Here is a 24,178-nt window from a genome sequence, read left to right on the forward strand (position 1 = left end):
CTGTGGAGGGCTGGGGTCGGTACGCAACGCTCGCTCGATTTCGGCATCGACCTCCCACACCACCGGTGCCACTAGGCAAGACTCCGGTAGTATGGGAGTGGGCTCAACGGACCTCTCCTCCGTGTCATACCGCCGGGACAGCGCATCTGCCTTACCATTCTGAGACCCAGGGATGTACGTGATTTTAAATACGAACCTGGTGAGAAACATACTCCATCGAGCCTGGCGAGGGTTCAGTCTCCTCGCTGCCCGGATGTACTCCAGGTTCCGATGGTCAGTCAAAATGAGGAAAGGGTGTTGAGCCCCCTCAAGCCAATGCCTCCACACCTTAAGGGCTTGAACTACAGCTAACAGCTCCCTGTCCCCAACGTCATAGTTACGCTCCGCCGGGCTGAGCTTCTTAGAGTAAAAGGCACAGGGGCGGAGTTTAGGTGGCGTGCCGGACCGTTGAGAGAGAACGGCCCCTATACCAGCCTCAGACGCGTCTACCTCGACCTCAAAGGGTAATGCGGGATCCGGATGCGCTAGCACCGGAGCCGACGTAAACAGGTCCTTCAGTCTCCTAAAGGCCCTGTCCGCATCGGCCGACCACTGCAGGCGCACGGACCCCCCTTCAGAAGGGACGTGATGGGAGCTGCCACCTGTCCAAAACCCCGGATAAACCTCTGGTAGTAATTCGCAAAGCCCAAAAACTGCTGCACCTCTTTTACAGTAGTTGGGGTTTGCCAATTACGCACAGCGGACACACGATCCACCTCCATTCTCACCCCTGACGCGGACAACCGATAACCCAAAAAGGAGACCGATTCTTGGAAAAACAGACATTTCTCTGCCTTGACATATAGGTCGTGCTCCAACAGCCTCCTCAATACACGACGCACCAGGGTTATATGCTCGGCTCGGGTAGACGAGTACACCAGAATGTCATCAATGTACACGACCACCCCTTGTCCCTGCATATCCCGGAAAATGTTATCTACGAAGGATTGGAAGACTGATGGAGCATTCATCAACCCATATGGCATGACGAGATATTCAAAATGACCTGACGTGGTACTAAACGCTGTCTTCCATTCGTCACCCTCCCTAATGCGTACCAAGTTATACGCGCTCCTGAGATCCAGTTTTGTGAAAAACCGCGCTCCATGCAATGACTCCGTCATGGTCGCAATCAGAGGGAGTGGATAACTGTATTTCACAGTAATCTGATTGAGACCACGGTAATCAATGCACGGGCGCAACCCTCCATCTTTCTTTTTCACAAAAAAGAAGCTCGAGGAGGCGGGAGAAGTGGAGGGCCGAATGTATCCTTGTCTCAAAGATTCGGCTATATAAGTCTCCATAGCTTTTCTCTCCTCTTGAGACAAAGGATACACATGGCTCCGTGGGAGCGCTGCTCCTGCCTGGAGATCAATCGCACAATCCCCCTGTCTATGAGGAGGCAACTGCGTCGCCCTAGTTTTGCTAAACACGAGTGCTAAATCCCCATATTCAGGCGGAATGTGCAGTGCGGGCACTTGGTTTGGACTTTCCACCGAAGTCGCCCCCACGGAAACACCCAGACATCGCCCCTCGCACTGAGCAGACCACCCATCGAGAGCCCTCTAATGGCCACAAAATAGCAGGGTTATGGGTGCTTAACCAGGGAATCCCCAGCACCACTGGGTACGCAGGAGAGTCGATCAGATACAACTGTATAGTCTCCTCATGACCCCCCTGCGCACACATCCGAAGTGGTGCTGTGATCTCCCTGATCAACCCCGACCCCAACGGGCGGCTGTCTAAGGCATGAACGGGAAAAGGTTTGTCAACAGGTAGGAGAGGGATCCCTAACTCAAAACAAAACTTACGATCAACAAAATTCCCAGCTGCGCCTGAATCTACTAGCGCCTTATGCTGGGAATGAGGTGCAACCTGTGGAAAACAAACAGGTATACAAAAGTGTGCAACAGAAAGCTCTGGGTAAGTGGGACGTCTACTCACCTGGGAGGCCCCCCCAGTGCGTGGCCTGTTGTCGTTACTCCCGGAGAACCCTCCCCAGCACCTGGCCGTAGTGTGCCCTCCACGACCGCACTTGGTGCAGGAGACAGGCCCCCTCGGGCTCTTCCTACTCCGTTCTCTAGCGCCGGCACCCCCGAGCTCCATAGGGCTCGGCTCGGAGGTGCCGGAGGGCGGAATGGACGGACTCCCCTCGGGACGTCCACGGGTGGCCAGCAGGGTGTCCAGACGGATGGACATATCGACCAACTGGTCGAAGGTAAGATGGGTATCCCTGCAGGCCAACTCACGTTGAACGTCCTCTCGTAGGCTACATCGAAAATGGTCGATGAGAGCCCGTTCATTCCACCCTGCATCCGCCGCTAGAGTCCGGTACTCTAGAGCGAACACCTGAGCGCTCCTCCTCCCCTGTCTCAAATGGACTAGACGCTCCCCCGCCGCTTTGCCCTCAGGTGGATGGTCGAACACGGCCTTGAAGCGGCGGGAGAACTCGGCGTAGGTGATGGTGTTGGCGTCCATCTTCCTCCACTCGGCGTTAGCCCACTCCAACGCCTTGCCCGTGAGGCAGGAGATGAGGGCGGAAACGCTCTCGTATCCCGAGGGCACCGGGTGTACAGTGGCCAGGTAGAGCTCCACCTGCAGGAGGAACCCCTGACACCCGGCAGCTGTTCCGTCATACGCCCTCGGGAGCGAGAGCCGAATCCCCCTGGGTTCCGAACCTGGGACTGGTGGACCGACCGATGGGATGGACAGGGTAGGTGGAGGTGTGGGTACCCTGCTGGCCTCCCATCGGTGCATGATGTTGATTACCTCCTGTAGAGCGGTCTCCAGTTGTCGGATCTGGTCCTCTTAACCACGGAGATGCTCCTCGAGCGACACAGGCGTCACTGCCGATCCTGCTGATTCCATTATGGTGTGTGATTCTGTCAAGGCGTGCTGAAGGTGGGTGTGGTGTAGGAATCATGCGCAGGACGCAGAGGCTCAGTCCAAAGGCTTTAGTGCAATATATATATTATATATATAACAGAAGCACAATAAGCCCGAAGGCAAAATACACGACGCACACAGGCGACCAAACAAATGACGCACAAACATGTGCAAACAACCCTCTCCGAAACACTGGAGGGAAAATGTAGCTCCAAACACGAAACAGAAGTGCAATCACACACAACGATAAGCACACACAACGAGAACTAAATAGGACACTAACGAGGACTAACAAGACACAGGTGTACAACATCCAGACAAAACCAAGCGAACATGAAACATAGATCGGTGGCAGCTAGTACTCCGGGGACGACGACCGCCGAAGCCTGCCCGAACCAGGAGGAGGAGCAGTCTCGGCCGAAACCGTGACAGCATTAAAGTTCCTGTGTTCTCCTTCCTTTCTTTCTTTCTTTCTTTCTTTCTTTCTTTCTTTCTTTCTTTCTTTCTTTCTTTCTTTCTTTCTTTCTTTCTTTCTTTCTTTCTTTCTTTCTTTCTTCCTTTCTTTCTGTGTTTTCTTTCTTTATCTCTCTCTGCTCTCTGTTTTCTCCCTCCCTCCCTCCCTCCCTCCCTCCCTCCCTCCCTCCCTCCCTCCCTCCCTCCCTCCCTCCCTCCCTCCCTCCCTCCCTCTTTGTCTGCTTTGATCATCGTAGTGAAATAAATCGGGGTGATCTGTGCTGAAACAATGTTTGATAGCCCAGAAACGATTGATTGGCAAGCTGTAAGGTGCTTTGGATCAGAGGACTCATGTTCACAGCCACTTAACGTATCTCTCTCTCTCGCTCTCTCTCTTTATCTCTCTCTCTTTAGCTCTATCTATCTCGCTCTCTCTCTTGGTCTCTCTCTATCTCTCTCGCTCTCTCCCTCTCTCTCTCGCTCTCTCTTTATCTCTCTCTCTATCTCTCTCTACTCTCTGTTCTCTCTTTTTCTCTCTCTGCTATCTGTTTCCTCCCTCCCTCCCTCCCTCCCTCCCTCCCTCTGCTTTGATAATCGTAGTGAAATAAATTGGGGTGATCTGTGCTGAAACAATGTTTAATAGCCCAGAAACGCCTGGGCTGGTGCCTCATGTAAACATCCCAACTGCGCCCGCATGACTTCATTCGAAAACGTGTGTGTTGGAGACAAAGACGAAGAATGGTTTAACACATGAACAATACCGCGATATCATCCCCTCTTGTTGTCTCTCTCTCCACTCTAACACATCCATTTGGTAACACATCCATTTGGACACAAAACAGTTACACAGAATGAGAAGTTCAAAGAGAATCAACAACCTCCATCCCTCCAACTCTCTAACTCTCCAACTCTCCAACCCTCCATCCCTCCAACCCTCCATCCCTCCAACCCTCCAACCCTCCAACCCTCTATTCCTCCAACGCTCCAATGCTCCAACCCTCCAACTCTCTAACCCTCCACCTATCCAACCCTCCAACTCTCCATCCCTCCATCCCTCCAACCCTCCAATCCTCCAACTCTCCAACCCTCCAAACCTTCAACTCTCCAACCCTCAAACTCTCCAATCTGAGATGTCATTAGGTGCCCAGTCAATCAGGAGCCTTTTAAATCCCTCTGCACCTGTGTTCTCTGTTTTAGTTGGCTAGTGTTGTCCTCTATGTCCTGGGCAGAGACACACACACACACACACACATCTCCCTCTATGCTCTGGGCAGTGGCAAAGCTTTGCACCTGTGTGCTGTGTTTGTGCTTTACCCCAAAGTGTTCCATGATGCGCCATTGGCTGCTGGGGCATTAGCTGATCTGTGTGTGTGTGTGTGTATGTGTCTTTGTCTGTGTGTGTGTGTGTGTGTGTGTGTGTGTGTGTCTGTGTATGTGTCTGTGTGTGTGTGTGTGCGTTAGCTGATCTGTATCACGAGGATCGCCCCTCACCATCTGCTGTTTGTTCTGGGAGTTGTCCCTATGAGCTGTTCTGGGGTCAGTCTGCTTTGATGTGAACTAATGGGTAGGGGTGTAGTTACTGTTGGCTAAACTGATCCTAGATCTGTGGTAAGGTGACTACCTCTGCCTGGAGCTTGTTGTAAGGTTGACTGCATTGGGCCATTGGCCAACAATGACTTAACCCTGGGTGAGTCAGAGTGGTGTGTGTGTGTGTGTGTGTGTGTGTGTGTGTGTGTGTGTGTGTGTGTGTGTGTGTGTGTGTGTATGTGTCCTCTACTGATTGGCAAGCTGTAAGGTGTTTTGGATATCAGAGGACTCATGTTCACAGCCACTTAACGTATCTCTCTCTCGCTATCTCTCTCGCTACTCTCTCTCTCTCTCTCTCTCTCTCTCTCTCTCTCTCTCTCTCTCTCTCTCTCTCTCTCTCTCTCTCTCTCTCTCTCTCTCTCTTTATTGCTCTCTCTTTATCTCTCTTTCTCTCACTTTATCTCTCTTTATCACTCTCTCTCTCTCCCTCTCTCTTTTCTCTCTTTCTCTCCCTCTTTATCACACAGGCAGACAGAAAGACAGACAGACACACAGACAGACAGACACACACAGAGACAGACAGACATACACACCTGTGCTCTCACATGTACATTAAAGACACCATATGAGCCACAAACAAAGCCTTCTACTGATCTATGGCCCATCTCTCAGAAGGGAAATCACCTGTTACGTCCTTTAGTTGAGGCATTTCACTTCAGAGTCAGTCTGTTTCTCACACATACACTCCTCCCTGCACTGTCTGTATGGTTCTGGGAGTTTGGCTGATTGTGTATTTTACGCTGTTTTGTCAATAATTGGTTATTTCTACCCGGAGTTTAATCACAAGCTGCAACAAAGAACCAACGCTAGAAAATAGATTAAATATCGAACATAGCGCTTGGTTCGTTGATATAGATCTTAATTTGATCACCATGTTGAAAGATAACTTTCCTGCAATGCAGGACATTTTAAACTTGTAGTGTATTTGAGGTTTAAAAAGGATTCTGAAGTTTGTAATTTAAGACTGGATTTTCCCATGAAAAATCTATCAACCCCTACAAAAATGTCCATTAATTATAATCCACATAATAATTCACATATCATGTTTTTTCTTGCTGTAGCAAACTGGCTCAAATTAAGATCTTACATCTGTAGAAAGATAGATAGATAGATTGTGTGTGTGTGTGTATGGTTGATAGAAAGTGCTGAGACAAACTGCAATTCCATCACTGATCATTGATTAGCAGGAAGGCCATTGATTGATGGAAGGAGTAATGACAATAGCAACAGATCGGCCTATAGTGAATCAGATGTCAGGTAAATCTGAACTGTCAGTGATTATGGCTTTGCTGATGGTTTGTATTGATGCTGGTGTGTGTGTGTGTCTGTGTGTATGTGTGTGTGTGTGTGTGTGTGTGTGTGTTTGTATGTTCATGTGTTCATATGTTCATGTGGGTATGTTGCAACAGCTATCATAGAGAAAAGCACAACAACATCATTTCCCTCTTTCTCTTCCCATGAGGGAGGAAACTAAAGAAAATGCACATTCAAAAAGCAGCTTTGTGCAGCTGCTGGAAACCGAGGAATAGACCAAAATAAAGGAACGCAGCGTTATCTTAATGAAAGACTAGTGGGAGAACAGCGTTATCTTAATGAAAGACTAGTGGGAGAACAGCATTATCTTAATGAAAGACTAGTGGGAGAACAGCATTATCTTAATGAAAGACTAGTGGGAGAACAGCATTATCTTAATGAAAGACTAGTGGGAGAACAGCGTTATCTTAATGAAAGACAATTGGGAGAACAGCGTTATCTTAATGAAAGACTAGTGGGAGAACAGCGTTATCTTAATGAAAGACTAGTGGGAGAACAGCGTTATCTTAATGAAAGACTAGTGGGAGAACAGCGTTATCTTAATGAAAGACTAGTGGGTGAACAGCGTTATCTTAATGAAAGACTAGTGGGAGAACAGCGTTATCTTAATGAAAGACTAGTGGGTGAACAGCGTTATCTTAATGAAAGACTAGTGGGAGAACAGCGTTATCTTAATGAAAGACTAGTGGGAGAACAGCGTTATCTTAATGAAAGACTAGTGGGGAGAACAGCGTTATCTTAATGAAAGACTAGTGGGAGAACAGCGTTATCTTAATGAAAGACTAGTGGGAGAACAGCGTTATCTTAATGAAAGACTAGTGGGAGAACAGCGTTATCTTAATGAAAGACTAGTGGGAGAACAGCGTTATCTTAATGAAAGACTAGTGGGAGAACAGCGTTATCTTAATGAAAGACTAGTGGGAGAACAGCGTTATCTTAATGAAAGACTAGTGGGAGAACAGCGTTATCTTAATGAAAGACTAGTGGGAGAACAGCGTTATCTTAATGAAAGACTAGTGGGTGAACAGCGTTATCTTAATGAAAGACTAGTGGGAGAACAGCGTTATCTTAATGAAAGACTAGTGGGAGAACAGCGTTATCTTAATGAAAGACTAGTGGGAGAACAGCGTTATCTTAATGAAAGACTAGTGGGAGAACAGCGTTATCTTAATGAAAGACTAGTGGGAGAACAGCGTTATCTTAATGAAAGACTAGTGGGAGAACAGCGTTATCTTAATGAAAGACTAGTGGGAGAACAGCGTTATCTTAATGAAAGACTAGTGGGTGAACAGCGTTATCTTAATGAAAGACTAGTGGGAGAACAGCGTTATCTTAATGAAAGACTAGTGGGAGAACAGCGTTATCTTAATGAAAGACTAGTGGGGAGAACAGCGTTATCTTAATGAAAGACTAGTGGGAGAACAGCGTTATCTTAATGAAAGACTAGTGGGAGAACAGCGTTATCTTAATGAAAGACTAGTGGGAGAACAGCGTTATCTTAATGAAAGACTAGTGGGAGAACAGCGTTATCTTAATGAAAGACTAGTGGGAGAACAGCGTTATCTTAATGAAAGACTAGTGGGAGAACAGCGTTATCTTAATGAAAGACTAGTGGGAGAACAGCGTTATCTTAATGAAAGACTAGTGGGAGAACAGCGTTATCTTAATGAAAGACTAGTGGGTGAACAGCGTTATCTTAATGAAAGACTAGTGGGAGAACAGCGTTATCTTAATGAAAGACTAGTGGGAGAACAGCGTTATCTTAATGAAAGACTAGTGGGAGAACAGCGTTATCTTAATGAAAGACTAGTGGGAGAACAGCGTTATCTTAATGAAAGACTAGTGGGAGAACAGCGTTATCTTAATGAAAGACTAGTGGGAGAACAGCGTTATCTTAATGAAAGACTAGTGGGAGAACAGCGTTATCTTAATGAAAGACTAGTGGGAGAACAGCGTTATCTTAATGAAAGACTAGTGGGAGAACAGCGTTATCTTAATGAAAGACTAGTGGGAGAACAGCGTTATCTTAATGAAAGACTAGTGGGAGAACAGCGTTATCTTAATGAAAGACTAGTGGGAGAACAGCGTTATCTTAATGAAAGACTAGTGGGAGAACAGCGTTTTATATTTTTCTTCCTTCTCATCCCTCGTTTCCAGTTTGATCCATTTTCTCTTTATTTTTCTCTCTCATCCCTCCTAAAAACACGGATCAGTATAGTTTAATAAATGTTCGCTAGTCCCGAAATTTCAAAAGTGAAATATTGAGTTGGCAGATTTGAACCACTGCATTGTGGGTGTACACAGAGGAATGCCATGTTCTGTTCTGTGCATGCATCACATAGTGTAGCATCGTTACCATCCTACCGTAGCTCACATTTGGCTTCATACATATTCATCCAAATTACTCTCGCCTTCAGCTTGCCTCCATACGTGACCAGAATCCCAGTAGAGAGTGTGTGTGTGTGCGTGTTTGTGTGTGTGTGCGTGTTTGTGTGTGCATGCCTTTGTGTGTGTATGTGCAAGGCCAGCAAATATACACATTAATATAAGTAGCTTGCTTTTAACAGAGTTAAACCCCAAAAGTCATTTTCCTCTAAAAGAGGAGTTTTGTTAGAGGTTAAGCCACGTTAGAAAGGATCCTTTAACTTTAGTGTGTCCCCACTTGACTTGTCTGTTACTGGGCACTCTTGCCTATTGTGATTATAATGGCAGTGCCCTCATGGGTGGCAGAGAGAGAACAGAGAAGATAGAAGAGACGGAAAAGAGAAGAGTCAGGGGTTTTAAAACTCTTAGAGTTGGGGACAGAAGGTGGAGTAAATAAAGGACAGAGAGAGAGTTAGATACAGAGAAATGTACTGTATATAATGTAGAATGAGATAGCATCCATGCATGCACCCCACACCCACAGAGAGAGAGAGAGAGAGAGAGAGAGAGAGAGAGAGAGAGAGAGAGAGAGAGAGAGAGAGAGAGAGAGAGAGAGAGAGAGAGAGAGAGAGAGAGAGAGAGAGAGAGAGAGAGAGAGAGAGAGAGGAGCTCAAATACCTAACAGAAGGATAAATCAATCATGAGGTTTAGAAAAATGTAACGGCTTCTCTGAAACCAAAAGTGTTTTCTCCCTCTGGACAGGGTCAAACATCCTTCACTAGAGAACACAATATTGTCAAGGACAGAGAGAGTGTGGGAATACACAACCTGTAATCAATATGGACTAGTCAGAAAAAACAACAGCTGTAGCAGAACCAACAAACAACTCAACAAAACAGTTGATCCATATATTGTAACTCCTTGTTACAGAGAGACAGGTTCATGTTCAGAACGTAGTCTTCAGTCCATTCAGGGTAGAATGGAAGTGTATCTTTGACACAACATTGAATTGCATTTTTCAGTTCCAGTTATCACTGTATGCACCAGTGAGTTCAAAAGTTCATTGAGCTTCACTGAGCTTCCTCAAGGAAAAAAACATTTTAGAATAACAGGAGCATGATCTGAATTCACTTCTCCCCATCTCTCTGCAGCCTTGTAGCCATGACTGACCCAGGGTTTACCCAACACTACACGTACCAGTCTGGGCTTCTCCTGTAGTCTCCCTGGTAACAGTGAGCTAGCCAGACAGATCCTGTAGTTGTTATACTCTGTCTGTCTCCTCTAGTTCTTACACCCTGTTAACAGTGAGATAGCCAGACAGACCCTGTAGTTCTGTCTCCTCTCATACATAGTGTAGGAACTGAAGCTCAATTTGTCAAGACAGGAGTCTTGGGGGAAATGGACATACAAGACTGGACACACATTTTAAATACCTTTTTTGAATCCACCGGTAGACACACACACACACACACACACACACACACCAACACATGTGCACACCAGCACACGCATGCTGGTCATGCTAGAAATAGCATTTGACCTTGTGGGGACCAACAAAATCTCCCCAGTTGGTCAAATCTTTCTTGGACTTCTGGTCTGCAAATGTATGGTTAAACATGTCCACACACACACAAACGCACACACACACACACACAAGTATACACAAGCATGTATGCACACACAGACGCACACACACACTGACAGCAAGCAGACTGAGCAGAGGCCATCCTGTCATGTGGACATGGATTGTGGGTAATGCGCTCTGACATCAGAGTTGGAATAGGTTGTGAACAAAGTGCAATTTGCCTGTGTGTGTGTATGTGTGTATGTGTGTGTGTGTATGTGTGTGAGGTGCAGCCTGCAGTGTGGAGACGTCCGCCAAGAGAGGCGGTTGGCATTGAGTACAGAGTCAGTAGGCTGTCTTAAAACTAACTGTCTTTAGTAATACACTTCAATTCCTACATTCCTTCTCTTATGCCTTCTCTTTCTGCCATAAACGTTATACTATTTCAGCATCATGGACAGGGCCATGCTATTTCAGTCTCATGGACAGGGCCATTCTATTTCAGTCCCATGGACAGGGCCATACTATTTCAGCATCATGAACAGGGCCATACGATTTCAGCACCATGAACAGGGCCATACTATTTCAGCATCATGGACAGGGCCATACTATTTCAGCATCATGGACAGGGCCATACTATTTCAGCATCATGAACAGGGCCATACTATTTCAGCGCCATGGACAGGGCCATACTATTTCAGCATCATGGACAGGGCCATATTATTTCAGCACCATGGACAGGGCCATACTATGTCAGCACCATGGACAGGGCCATACTATGTCAGCACCATGGACAGGGCCTCTGTGCAGAGGAGAAGAGAGTCCAGTAGTGGTAGAGAGGAAGGGAGATTGAAAGAGCTGTGAGACTGCAGCTGTCATCAACCGGGGAGAGGGCTGATAAATCGCACTCACTCACACACGTCACACACTCCCCAGGGCTTCACATAGCCTCTCTAATAACCACAGGTGAGATGAACCACAGTGTGTGTGTGTGTCTTAAACACAGTGTGTCTCTCTCACACACACTCATCCCTTCACAAAGGCACAGTCAGACTCCAAATCTCCCGCTGTGTTCCAAATGGTACCCTATTGCCTTTATGGTACACTACCCATAGGTAGTAGGGTGCCATTTGGAACAGAACTTCCTCTCCACATGTGGTCTCATCTCTCTGACTTGTGTGTGTGTGTGTGTTTGTGTGTGTGTGTGTGTGTGCGTTTGTGTGTGTGTGGACATGTTTAACTATACTTGTGCGGACCAGAAGTCCAAGAAAGATTTGACCAACTGGGGAGATTTTGTTGGTCCCCACAAGGTCAAATGCTATTTCTAGGGGGTTTAGGGTTAAGGTTAGAATTAGGGTTAGGGTTAGAATTAGGGTTAGGGTTAGGGTTAGGAGATAGGGTTAGTTTTAGGGTTAGGGTTAGGAGCTCTCTCTCCCTCCCCTCTCTTTCTCTCTCTCTCTCTCTCTCTCTCTCTTCTCTCTCTCTCTCTCTCTCTCTCTCTCTCTCTCTCTCTCTCTCTCTCTCTCTCTCTCTCTCTCCCCTTTATTTATCTCTCTCTCTCCCCCCTCTCTTTATCTCTCTCTCTCCCTCCCCTCTATTTATCTCTCTCTTTCTCTCCCCCTCTCTCTCTCTCCCCTCTCTTTATCTCTCTATCCCCCCTCTCTCTCTCTGTCCCCCCCTCTCTCTCTCTCCCTCCCCTTTCTTTATCTCTCTCTCTCCCTCCCCTCTCTTTATCTCTCTCTCTCCCTCCCCTCTCTTTATCTCTCTCCCTCCCCTCTCTTTCTCTTTCCCTCCCTTCCATCCCACTCTCTCATTGACTCACTCGAAACTCTGACAACCCAGACATCCCTCCCTCCCCCCCACCCTCCCTCCCTACCTCCCCCATCTCTCTTTCTCTCTCTCTCCCTTCCTCACCTGAGGTGAATAACAGTCATTATGCTGCTATAGCACTCTGAGCACTCTGACTGTGAGGTCAAGGACAGCATGGGGCTCTGTTCCACCGTGACCCATTTGAGAGGTAATGGGTGTGAAACGTGATGTCAGCGATACAGACTGCTATTAGTGCTGCCTCACTGATAAAGGAAGTGTATGGGGCTGCAACCACGGATATGTCTGGATCAATGGGAGATAGATCAACGCAGGCTTCAACCACAAATGTGAAGGACAGGGTGTGTGTGGAGGCAGTTTGTGTAAAGGTAGTGTGATTCTATTGGAGGTAAGAGACTTCAACACCTAGGTGCACAGAAGGGTGTTCATATAGTGCTTATAAGTGGTCGTAGAGTGGTCATCTCTCCAACTGGCTCCATGTCACAACCAGAGACCCTCTAAAAGAAAGAGTGGGTGGTGGGGCTATCACATATGAGAGAGAGAGAGAGAGAGAGAGAGAGAGAGAGAGAGAGAGAGAGAGAGAGAGAGAGAGAGAGAGAGAGAGACATTTGACCCCAATAACTACCGTGGGAGATGCATCAACAGCAACCTTGGGAAAATCTTCTGCATTATCATTAACAGCAGACTTGTACATTTCCTCGGTGAAAACAATGTACTGAGCAAATGTCAAATTGGCTTTTTACCAAATTACCGTACGACAGACCACGTATTAACCCTGAACACCCTAATTGACAAACAAACAAACCAAAACAAAGGCAAAGTCTTCTCATGCTTTGTTGATAAAAAAAATAAGCTTTTGACTCAATTTGGCATGAGGGTCTGCTATACAAATTGATGGAAAGTGGAGTTGGGGGAAAAACATACAACATTATAAAATCCATGTACACAAACAACAAGTATGCAGTTAAAATTGGCAAAAAACACAGACATTTTTTCCACAGGGCCATGGGGTGAGACAGGGATGCAGCTTGAGCCCCACCCTTTTCAACATACAGTATATCAACGAATTGGCGAGGGCACTAGAACAGTCTACAGCATCCAGCCTCACCCTACTAGAATCTGAAGTCAAATGTCTACTGTTTGCTGATGATCTGGTGCTTCTGTACCCAACCAAGGAGGGCCTACAGCAGCACCTAGATCTTCTGCACAGATTCTGTAAGACCTGGGCCCTGACAGTAAATCTCAGTAAGACAAAAATAATGGTGTTTCAAAAAAAGGTTCAGTTGCCAGGACCACAAATACCAAAGAGAGAGAGAGAGAGAGAGAGAGAGAGAGAGAGAGAGAGAGAGAGAGAGAGAGAGAGAGAGAGAGAGAGAGAGAGAGAGAGAGAGACGCTAAGTGGCTGTGAACATGAGCGTTCACATGGTTCTGGAACTGGGTTCTATAGAGAAGGTGTATTTCCATTTACCTTTGAAAGAGTAAGTTGACAATAACAGCTGTTATAGCTACTTTATAATGCCCAGCCTTTCCTCTATGTGATTGTATGGGCTTATCACCCAGGACAATATCCATCATGACACAAAACAGTGAACTAATTGCCAGAGAAACTAAATTTACATTTGAGTCATTTAGCAGACGCTCTTATCCAGAGTGACTTACAGGAAATAACTAGGTTTAAGTGCCTTGCTCAAGGAAAATCTGACATATTTTTCACCTGGTTGGCTTGGAGATTCAAACCAGCGACATTTCGGTTACTTGCCCAACGCTCTTAACCACTAGGTTACCTGCCGCCCCAACTCTCTGATTGGTCCTCTTATGGCCTTGTTCATCATTTTATCGCCCTTTTCTTTCTACTCCTCGTTCACTCTTCCATCTGTTCCTTATTCCCCATTCACTCCCTTTGATCGGCAGACAGACGCCCAAATCAGGAACAGTCCTTCTCAATTATCCTCCAATCAGAGTCCTTTATACCCACCAAGATCCGCCCTCTTTTCATCCTTTCAGCCTCGTTCGGTTGATGCTTGATTCTACACACACACCCACACACGTTCCGTATTTCATGGTTAACATGTGGCGTACGATGTGAAAACATCAAGAGAGCGTTAATTAGTTGTTTCTTATTTCGGTGGATAAAAACACATATCATCCCTAGGGATTGTGTGTGTGTGCCTGTGTGTGTACGTGGTGTGTGTGTGTGTGTGTGTGTGTGTGTGTGTGTGTGTGTGTGTGTGTGTGTGTGTGTGTGTGTGTATGTGTGTGTGTGTGTGCGTGTACTTGTGTGTGTGTGTGTGTGTGAGGTGCAGTACAGTTTGGCAGCTGCTGTGTGGAACGTGGGCCGCACTGGGGAGCTAGCATTGGGAATATCCTTCATCTTCACTACAGTACCTACCCCCTACACACCTACACACACTTCACAGCATCACACACACCCTCGCTCTACCGCTGCCCAGACAAAATACCCTCCACACTCTCTCTGCGCACACTAACTCCACATCACACTTAAGACTCTCTCTACCTTTGCCCAAAATAAAATCTCTGTACTTCTTGCTAGTCACTCCAACCCTCCCTCTAGGTATAATCACTGATCTAACACAGTATGATAGGTGAATGCAAGTATTCCATTCACTTCTATAGATGTAGGATCTTAATTTGATCACCCTTTTGTTGCAGGAAATGTCCTGTACAGCAGGAAATTAAAACGTGTAGTTTATTCACGGTTTAAAAAGGCTTCTAAAGTTTGTAATTTCCACTTTAAAATGTAAGATGATTTGCCCTAACTAAAAATGTATCAACCCCTACAAAAATGTCCATTAATTATAATCCACACAATAATTCACATTTCCTGTTGATGCAGGATTAGTTTCCTGCTGTGAGAAACTGGTCACATTAAGATCCTACACTTCTACCTATCAAGTCATATCAGATCAGTGGTCAGTGTAAACTTAAAGGAAAGGCGGATGGGGAGGTAAAGAAGCATTTCTATCAGTGTTTAAACAGGGCCTTTGTCTAACACATCTTGTATTCCCTCAGAGTGTTACCATGGTGCATTTAGTGTGGTGGTAAAGAAGGAGCAGTGGCAGATTGAAGAGTAGAAGATTGTGTGTGTGTGTGTGTGTGTGTGACTCTGACAATGTGAGCTCCTCTTAGGTAGTCACATGGTCCCACTGTGAGCCTTAACCTGTTCTTCTTATTTCTTATGTCTTATTTTTTAGATATTGTGTGTTTTTGTTTTGCATAGTTGGGGTTAGAGCTGGCAAGAAAGGCATTTCACTGTACTTGTGCATGTGACATTAAAACTTGAAACTTGAAACTGAAACTTGAAACCAAAGGTAAGCTCTGTACTGCATGACAGAGAGAGAGAGAGAGAGAATAAGAATGTAAACAAAACTGCAGATCTACCTGACTGCTGTGATTGATCACAATGACAATGTTGGGAATCTAACATATTTCCAGACAACAGTCGTCTTCATGTGTTCATGTTACAGATGTCAGATCAGAATTTTTCTAATATATATTTTTCAAACATAAATTCACTGAAAACCCGGACTAACACGCAGTTATATAAAAGGTAGGGGGTTTAAAGGGTGTGTGTGTGTCTCAGTCACCAGATCTCAACCCAATTGAACACTTTTGGGAGATTCTGGAGTGGCGCCTGAGACAGCGTTTTCCGGGTGGTGGAGCTTTGTGTTGATGCTCTGGATCAGGAGCTTGGTTGCTTAGAGTTTACCACTATGGGAGGAATGACATCCAGGTCCAGGTCATCTGAATGCCTGAGTCTTCCTCTGACTCGGATAAGCCCATGTGTCATCCAGTTCTGGGGCTAGTGAGAGCAGGCGACTGAGTTAAGTGACTGCTGTGCGGTCAAGCTTGGGTGCGTCATTCTGGCCTGCCGCCCCCTCTAGGGACCTGAGTGTGGCTTCGATGAGGTCCTCTCATGTAGTGTTTTCCACAACCATCAAATTATTGAATTTCTCATCCTTCAAATAGTGTTACAGACACTTGTATACTCTATGCCAAGGTGCATTGAAGCTGTTCTGGCTTGTGGTGGCCCAGCGCCCTATTAAGACACTTTATGTCAGTGTTTCCTTTATTTTGACATATACTGTACCTGTATATGATTGGTAATGTCAGTGACCTGTTGTTATGGCGACGCAACAGTCAGTAATTAGCTAGTGGGAGCTTGAAATGTCACAAGACTCAGCCCAGTCTCTCTATGACTGATGATCTCTTGAAATATGACAACTGAGAGAGAGAGAGAGAGAGAGAGAGACAGAGGAGGGTGAGAGAGAGAGAGAGAGAGAGAGAGAGAGAGAGAGAGAGAGAGAGAGAGAGAGAGAGAGAGAGAGAGAGAGGAGGGAGAAAACAGGAAACTGTCAGTGTTCAGTCACCTATCACTGAGATTCAATCACACTTCAACAAAGACTGAGTCAAGCCACTCCAACAGACAAAAAGATGTCAGAACTAAAGTGATCCCATCTCTCTGAAGACCCCCACCCGTCTTCACACAGACGCAGGGTAACGCACACAAACTGCTGAATACACCTTCTGTCTTTTCTCTCCGTCTCAAGTAGGCGCGCAATGGATTATGGTCATTGTAGTTAATTAACACGTTTTCTGCGTTAAACTATGTAAAATATTGCCCTGTTGGAAACTCCCTACTACATCACACAGTTCAGGCATTATCTGATTTATCTCTAAAGAAGCTGTGCAATGCGCTCACAGAAAAAAAGGAACTAAATGGAATTTAACTAATTGAACCAACGTTGTTCAAAAACCAAAAAATTACCGAAAATTCAGTTAGTCGCTCAGCGAGAGGGTTCTGAAAAAGAGAAAGAAAGCAAAGTATATTATTTTACATTTTAGCAGACGCTCTTATCCAGAGCGACTTACAGTTAGTGAGTGCATACATTTTCCTACTGGTCCCCCGTGGGAATCGAACCCACAACCCTGGCATTTGAAGCGCCATGCTCTACCAACTGAGCTACAGAAGGCCCTACAAACCCCTGCAGTTCTTGGTCAGACAGATCAGCAAAGGTTTAGTGTGTCTGTATGTGTGTGTGTGTCTGTATGTGTGTGTGTGTGTGTCTGTATGTGTGTGTGTGTGTGTCTGTATGTGTGTGTGTGTCTGTATGTGTGTGTGTGTGTGTGTGTGTGTCTGTATGTGTGTGTGTGTGTGTGTGTGTGTGTGTGTGTCTGTGTGTGTGTGTGTGTGTGTCTGTGTGTGTGTGTGTGTCTGTATGTGTGTGTGTGTGTGTGTGTGTGTGTGTCTGTATGTGTGTGTGTGTGTCTGTATATGTGTGTGTGTGTGTGTGTGTGTGTGTGTGTGTGTGTGTGTGTGTCTGTATATATGTGTGTGTGTGTGTGTGTGTGTGTGTGTGTCTGTATGTGTGTGTGTGTGTCTGTATATGTGTGTGTGTGTGTGTGTGTGTGTGTGTGTGTGTGTGTGTGTGTGTGTGTGTGTGTGTGTGTGTGTGTGTGTGTGTGAGAGAGTTTCCTCTGTTCTATATTTAGCCCCCCAACATCTTTGGCTTTTGAAGTGGTGCAGGCCTCCAGTGAATGTTAAGTAGATGGATCCAAATCTCTCAGCTAAATCTATCAAGTTGAACACATACACACACACACATACGCACACACACACGCACACACACAAAGGATCTAAGAATTGAATACCAATTAGTTTGGATGGAGCTGTATATAAATTGTCTTAGTTTTCTACCCGGGACAGTCCCTTGTCATCCTGGCATCATTTAAAATCAACATTTCACATCAATGTAAAAGTATCCCAGTTGACTATAAAGCCAAGGTTCCTCCACGGTGATACAGTAGACTATTGAGAGAGCATTGTTGTCTCTGACTGATAGCTGTTTGCGCTGACAGTCTGAGAGGAATCTCGGAAAACTAAAATCTTGGTGGGAGATCTATGAGAAAAGATCCTAATGAGACCAGTGAAGTCTCCACCTCCCTAGTCGAAAACTATCAGCCAGTTCTGGAAAAGTCTCTGGGCCAAATGATCAGTTACGACAAATCAGGTCACTGGAAAACAAAGTTCCTTGTTAGTCAGGGCATCCCACAGTCTGTTGTCAGATGCTACGATACAATTTATTTAACGTGTGCGTCTGTCCACGAGAGATGATCACTGTCAGCCTGAGAGGCATGAGAATGATTCTACGTTCTCATCTGGCTCCTCCCCTCTGACTCTGAAGTCAAGCACAGCCGGTTGCAATGAGAGCTAATTTGACGTCTACATCAAAATTATCCCCCTTTCCAGATCTCCCCCTAAGCCCTTTCTCTCTTTCTCCCTCTTTCTCTTTCATTCTTAACTTCTTTATCTCTTGCTCACGTTCCTCCTCTTCTCAACGTACCCCTCCTTACCCTACAGTCTTAGAAAAGAAAGGTGCTATCTAGAACCTAAAAGGGTTCTTCGGCTGTCCCCATAGGATAACCTTTTGAAGAACACTTTTTGGTTAAAAAATGGGTCTACCTGGAACCATCCTATGGGGACAGCTGAATAACCGTTTTGGAATCCTTTTTTCTAAGAGTGTATTCCTCTGTCTGTTTCCCCCTTTTCATCTATCTTGTTTTTTCATCTTCCTCGTACCCCTCCTTTCCCCTTTCCCACTGTTTTCTCTCTCATCTTTCTCTCATCTTCCTCTCTCCTCTCGTCTTCCTCTCTCCTCTCATCTTCCTCTCTCCTCTCATCGTACCCCTCCTCTCCCCTTTCCTCACACCCCATCCCTCTCTCTCTCATCCCCCTTTATTATCTATTTTGTTTCCCCCCCGTTCCTTTACACCCCTCCTCTCCTCTCACCCCATGTTGCCATCCTGTTGACCTAATTCAAAGCGCTCGTTCCACAAAAACAGCGAGAGGAGATAAGAACGGGGAATTTGCCAGACATTACAGTTTGTTTCTCTCTCTCCTCCGTCCTCCTCTTCTTGCTCTTCTCCATTCTCTCCCTTTCCTCCCCCTCTTCCTCTCAATGTGGAGACATGCTTCTTGATCTCTCTGGGGAGAGATGGAGGGAGGTAGAGGAATAGATGGTATGAAAAAGAGAAAAGCTGAATTATTGGGGTCAGCAGGGTTGGAGGAAAGGGGGGATGCGGCGGAGGAGAGGAAAAGAAGGGAAGGAGAGGGACGGGTACAAATAAAATCAAGTCACATTTTAATTGTCACATGCTTCTTAAACAACAGGTGTAGACTAACAGTGAAATGCTTAGTTACAGGCCCTTCCCAACAATTCAGAGGGAGGAATAGACAATTCATCTCTAAAAGGTCTTTACCTATCACATCTATAAACAGTCAACTTATTCATCATAACCTCGCATCATATCATCATTCTGAACAGTTGTAACCTCCTTGCATCTGCAGAAACCCGAGCCTTACTTATGATTCAATACTACAGATTTAAAAAACAGGTAAAAATACACCTTGTGGAACAGCGGGGACTGTGAAGAGACACACACACAGGCACATACACACGTACATATAGACACTCACTCTACACACACGTACACATGGATGTTGTATTGTAAATATGTGAGAGTGGAGTAGTGGCCTGAGGGAACACACTAAATGTATTGGGTAAAGTGTTATGAAATATAATGTCATGTAAGATTTTAAACTGCCTTAATGTTGCGGGACCCCAGGAAGAGTAGCTACTGCCTTGCAGCAGCTAATAGGGATCCTTAATAAATACAAATACAAATACACAAATTGGTTTAATTATTTATTTACTAGCTAATTAAATGGGAACACAGGATAAACATACACACTGCACCGGTTATTGACTGGAAAAAACAGGCCCTAGCGGAATGACAACAACATGGCTGCTTGTTAAAGAAGAGATGGAGAGGGAGAGAGCGAGAGACAGAGACACGTAACCTTGATACATTCAGAAACTACTCTCACCTTCAGTACCCATATACTTTGCACACGAACCGCCACCCACTTTGAGTAAGAAATCATGAATGTATTTATGTGAAATTCTTGGGTTCGCCGGGAATCTCTCGCTGAACAGGGCAGCCTTGGAAAGGGGTTTTGGCCTTTTCGCGGCACGCTGGTAAGGCTCTGATTGTCCGACATGGTTCCAACAGTCTTCTACTGTTGTCCTTCTTCCTAGTTGTCTGGTATCCAGTAACTTGTCATGTAGTCCTGAACAGAACTACAGAATAGATTTTTCTTCCATTTGCTCTTGAAGTTGCTTCTTTGAAGATAGGTTAGCCAGCCATATCGATGGTTCCCCAGTGGGGTGATGAGAGTAGCATAATACGATGGTTTGAGCAGAGTAGCAGGATGGTTCTACTTAAATTAGCTTTCGAAGATACTTAGGACAGCTAATCAGCCGTACCAGTGATTGTCCGGGAGGTGAGCTTATCGCCTCCACCTCGTGTTGAGATTCAAAGTTCAAGCCATTTTAAACATGTAGCTGCCGCTTCATGCTTTTCTGGTCTGATATGTTTTTTTTTCTTAACCCATCATTTATAGACTTTGGTCGAAAGGGGCGGTTCGAGCAGGCTGGCACGCTTTCTGACCTCACTTTGGGGCAGCGATTACTCACTGTGCAAAGCTCATGGAAAACAATGATCTCTTATAGCTTCTCAAATAACAAAAATACTTTCATAATTTTTCATATTACATGCACAACGCATAGAAGACTGCCAAGAAGGCAAAGAAGAGCAAGCTGCGCTACAACACAGAGGGGGACAAAGACAACATGGATGTGTCTGTCTATGACTTTGAGGAGGAGCAGCAGGAGGGGATGCTCTCTGAGGTCAACGCAGAGAAGGTGGTGGGCAACATGAAGCCCCCCAAACCCACCAAGATCAAGAAGAAGGGTGTGAAGAAAACATTCCAGTGTGAGCTGTGTAGCTACACCTGTCCCCGCCGCTCCAACCTGGACCGACACATGAAGAGCCATACGGACGAGAGGCCCCACAAGTGCCATCTGTGTGGAAGGGCCTTCAGGACCGTTACCCTGCTGAGGAACCACCTCAACACACACACAGGTACCAGACCACACAAGTGTCAAGATTGTGACATGGCCTTTGTGACCAGCGGAGAGCTGGTCCGACATCGTCGCTACAAGCACACTCATGAGAAACCCTTCAAGTGCTCCATGTGTGACTATGCCAGTGTGGAGGTGAGCAAGCTGAAGCGGCACATCCGTTCCCACACCGGGGAGCATCCGTTCCAGTGCAGTCTGTGCAGCTACGCCAGCAGAGACACCTACAAGCTGAAGAGACACATGAGGACACACTCGGGAGAGAAGCCATATGAATGCTACATCTGCCACGCCCGTTTCACCCAGAGTGGAACCATGAAGATGCACATCCTGCAGAAGCACACAGAGAACGTGGCCAAGTTCCACTGCCCCCACTGTGACACAGTTATCGCCCGCAAGAGTGACCTGGGTGTCCATCTGCGTAAGCAGCACTCGTTCATTGAGCAGGGCAGGAAATGCCGTTACTGTGATGCTGTGTTCCACGAGCGCTACGCTCTCATCCAGCACCAGAAGTCCCACAAGAATGAGAAACGCTTCAAGTGTGACCAGTGTGACTACTGCTGCAGACAAGAGCGCCACATGCTGATGCACAGGCGCACGCACACAGGAGAGAAGCCTTACTCCTGTAGCCAGTGCGAGAAGACCTTCCGTCAGAAGCAGCTGGACATGCACTTCCGGCGCTACCATGACCCCAACTTTGTGCCGACTGCCTTTGTGTGCACAAAGTGTGGCAAGACCTTCACCCGCAGGAACACCATGGCCAGACATGCAGAGAACTGTAACGGGGATCCTGGTGAAGGAGAGAATGGAACCCCACCCAAGAGAGGACGAGGTGGGAGGAAGAGGAAGATGCGCTCAAGGAAGGACGATGATGACGACGACAGTGAGGACAATGCTGATCCTGAGCTGGATGACATTGATGAAGAGGATGAGGAGGCTGAGGCGGCACTGCTGGAGGACGAAGAAGAGGAGGAGGAGGAGATGGAGTTGGAGCAGGCTCCACCCACCAAGCCTATCCCTGCCCCTGTGGAGCCTCCCGTGAAGAGGAAACGCGGTAGACCCCCAAGAATGCGCCCAAACCCGCCTCACCTGCCAAAGCTAGCAAGGCTACCCCTAAGGGGCAAGGCTGCTGCAGCAGCAGCCATCATCCAGGTGGAGGATGAGAATACAGGTGCCATAGAGAACATCATAGTGAAGAATGAGCCAGAGGCTGAGCAGGCTGCCATAGAGGTGGTGGTTGAGCAGTCAGAGGAGGCAGAGGCAGGGTGGCGCTGCCTGTAGCAGAGGTTGCGTCCAACGGAGATCTCACCCCTGAGATGATCCTCAGCATGATGGACCGGTGATCTAGCCCACACAGACAGCTCAAGGACTTCCCCCTTCTCTCAACCTTTCCCTTCAAGTCCACCCTCTTCATATGATCTGCCATATTACAAACCACTCCGCTTTACTCTTTATTTTCATAATTTGTTTTTAACAAATCTGTGTTTCTTTTCACTCTCAAACCCACATCCTTCCATGCATTCACTGTAACAGTTTAAGTTCCAATTGCTTTGGTCTGGGGCGGCAGGTAGCTTAGTGGGTAAGAGCGTTGTGCCAGTAACCGAAAGGTCACTGGTTCTAATCCCTGAGCCGACTAGGTGAAAAATCTGTCGATGTGCCCTAAAGCAAGGCACTTAACCCTAATTGCTCTGGATAAGAGCGTCTGCTAAATGACTAAAATGTAAAATGTAATAGTATGGAACCTTCATACATGTAGTGGGTATACTTTCCAAGTTACAGTATTTCCTTTATAACATTTTTAATGACATCACAAAATAACAAACAAAATGACCTTAGTGTCCTATAGATCGCCTCTGACTATTCCCCACGTTCTATGTTGGAAATATTCGCTTTTGAACATGTTAGAGTTTCAGCGGGAAAAAGTATGTTGAAACAAAGAAAATTCCATTGGTGAATCTTGAGAGGGAGAGCCTGGATCGTCTCTCTTGATTTACAACAGGACGTGAGTTGTTGCAGAACAGTCACTATAGAGGTATAATACTCTTTATATGGCTCTATGCAGAATAGTCACTATAGAGGTATAACTAGGTATCTAGTAATGAGGACTGCAATGTGTGTGTATGTTGTGTGTTATCTGGGGGAGAACTGAGCAGGAGACACATTTCTGCGCTGTTACAAATGGACAATAAACTTGTACTGTATTGTATTATTGTATTGCCCTGACCTCTGACCTTGTATCTCCCACACAGTGAGAGTCTGTACAGCGAGCACAGGGCCATAGAGGAAGTGGACAACGAGGGTAAAGACCAGCGAAGACCGTGAGTACCAGACTACCCTTTGAAGTAATTACCATATGTGAACGTTCTTTATAGCTCTGGGCAGAAAACATTTAAGTGGCATTCCAGATAATCTTTATTGCAGATGTGCTGTTGCTATATCATATTAATTAGGCGGCAGGTAGCGGTTAGAGCGTTGGGCCAGTCATCGAAAGATCGCTGGTCGAATACCCAAGCCGACAAAGTGATAAATCTGTCAATGTGCCCTTGAGTAAGGCACTTAACCCTAATTTGCTCCAGGGGTGCCATATTACTATGGCTGACCCTGTAAAACAACACATTTCACTGCACCTATCCGGTGTATGCGACAATAAAACATATATATATATATATATATATTTTTTAATATATATATGAATGTGGTTCCTGAGGCGTTGTGAGATGTGATACTCTTTATAGTGCGGCTGCAATAGAGACGACCTGGAACATGCCTCTTACTAAGAGACTGCCAGAGAGTATTCAGGATACTGGGGATGAAGATCAGACTGAAGGGGAAAGGAAGGCCACGGGCACAGAGAGACCTGTGGTAGAATTCATTACCATCCAATGAGTACAGGGGAGCGTAAAGGAGAGAGAGAAAGAGAAAGATGAGTCCCCCGAGAGAGGAAAAGAAAGAACAGGGTCTAGTATTCACAAAGCGTCTCAGACTAGGAGTGCTGATGTAGGATCTACTGTGAGTCGCTTTATGAATACAGGCCCTGATTACTAAGAGAAAAGAGAGTGAAAGAGAGACGATAGTAGAATGAAAAGGACTGAATAAGCGAGATGGTAAAAATATCAGAATGTGGCAAGGGAGAAAATGAGGGGGA

At 46.1% G+C, this 24,178-nt stretch overlaps 1 protein-coding gene and 1 pseudogene across 2 annotated transcripts in view; both read left to right on the forward strand.

Annotated features, from left to right (window-relative positions):
• LOC121553877 overlaps window positions 1–22,637 on the forward strand; it is a 71,349-nt pseudogene extending 48,712 nt beyond the window's left edge.
• The window catches only part of LOC121553843 (protein phosphatase 1 regulatory subunit 29), a 142,864-nt gene that overhangs the window by 55,286 nt on the left and 63,400 nt on the right, over window positions 1–24,178 (forward strand). For both annotated transcript variants that reach the window (XM_045226752.1, XM_045226751.1), the window contains exon 2: window positions 23,283–23,351. The gene's annotated coding sequence lies outside the window, so the exon portion shown is untranslated. The remainder of the gene's footprint in view (window positions 1–23,282; window positions 23,352–24,178) is intronic.

This window comes from Coregonus clupeaformis, chromosome 18, assembly GCF_020615455.1.
Source record: "Coregonus clupeaformis isolate EN_2021a chromosome 18, ASM2061545v1, whole genome shotgun sequence".
Classification (NCBI taxonomy): domain Eukaryota; kingdom Metazoa; phylum Chordata; class Actinopteri; order Salmoniformes; family Salmonidae; genus Coregonus; species Coregonus clupeaformis.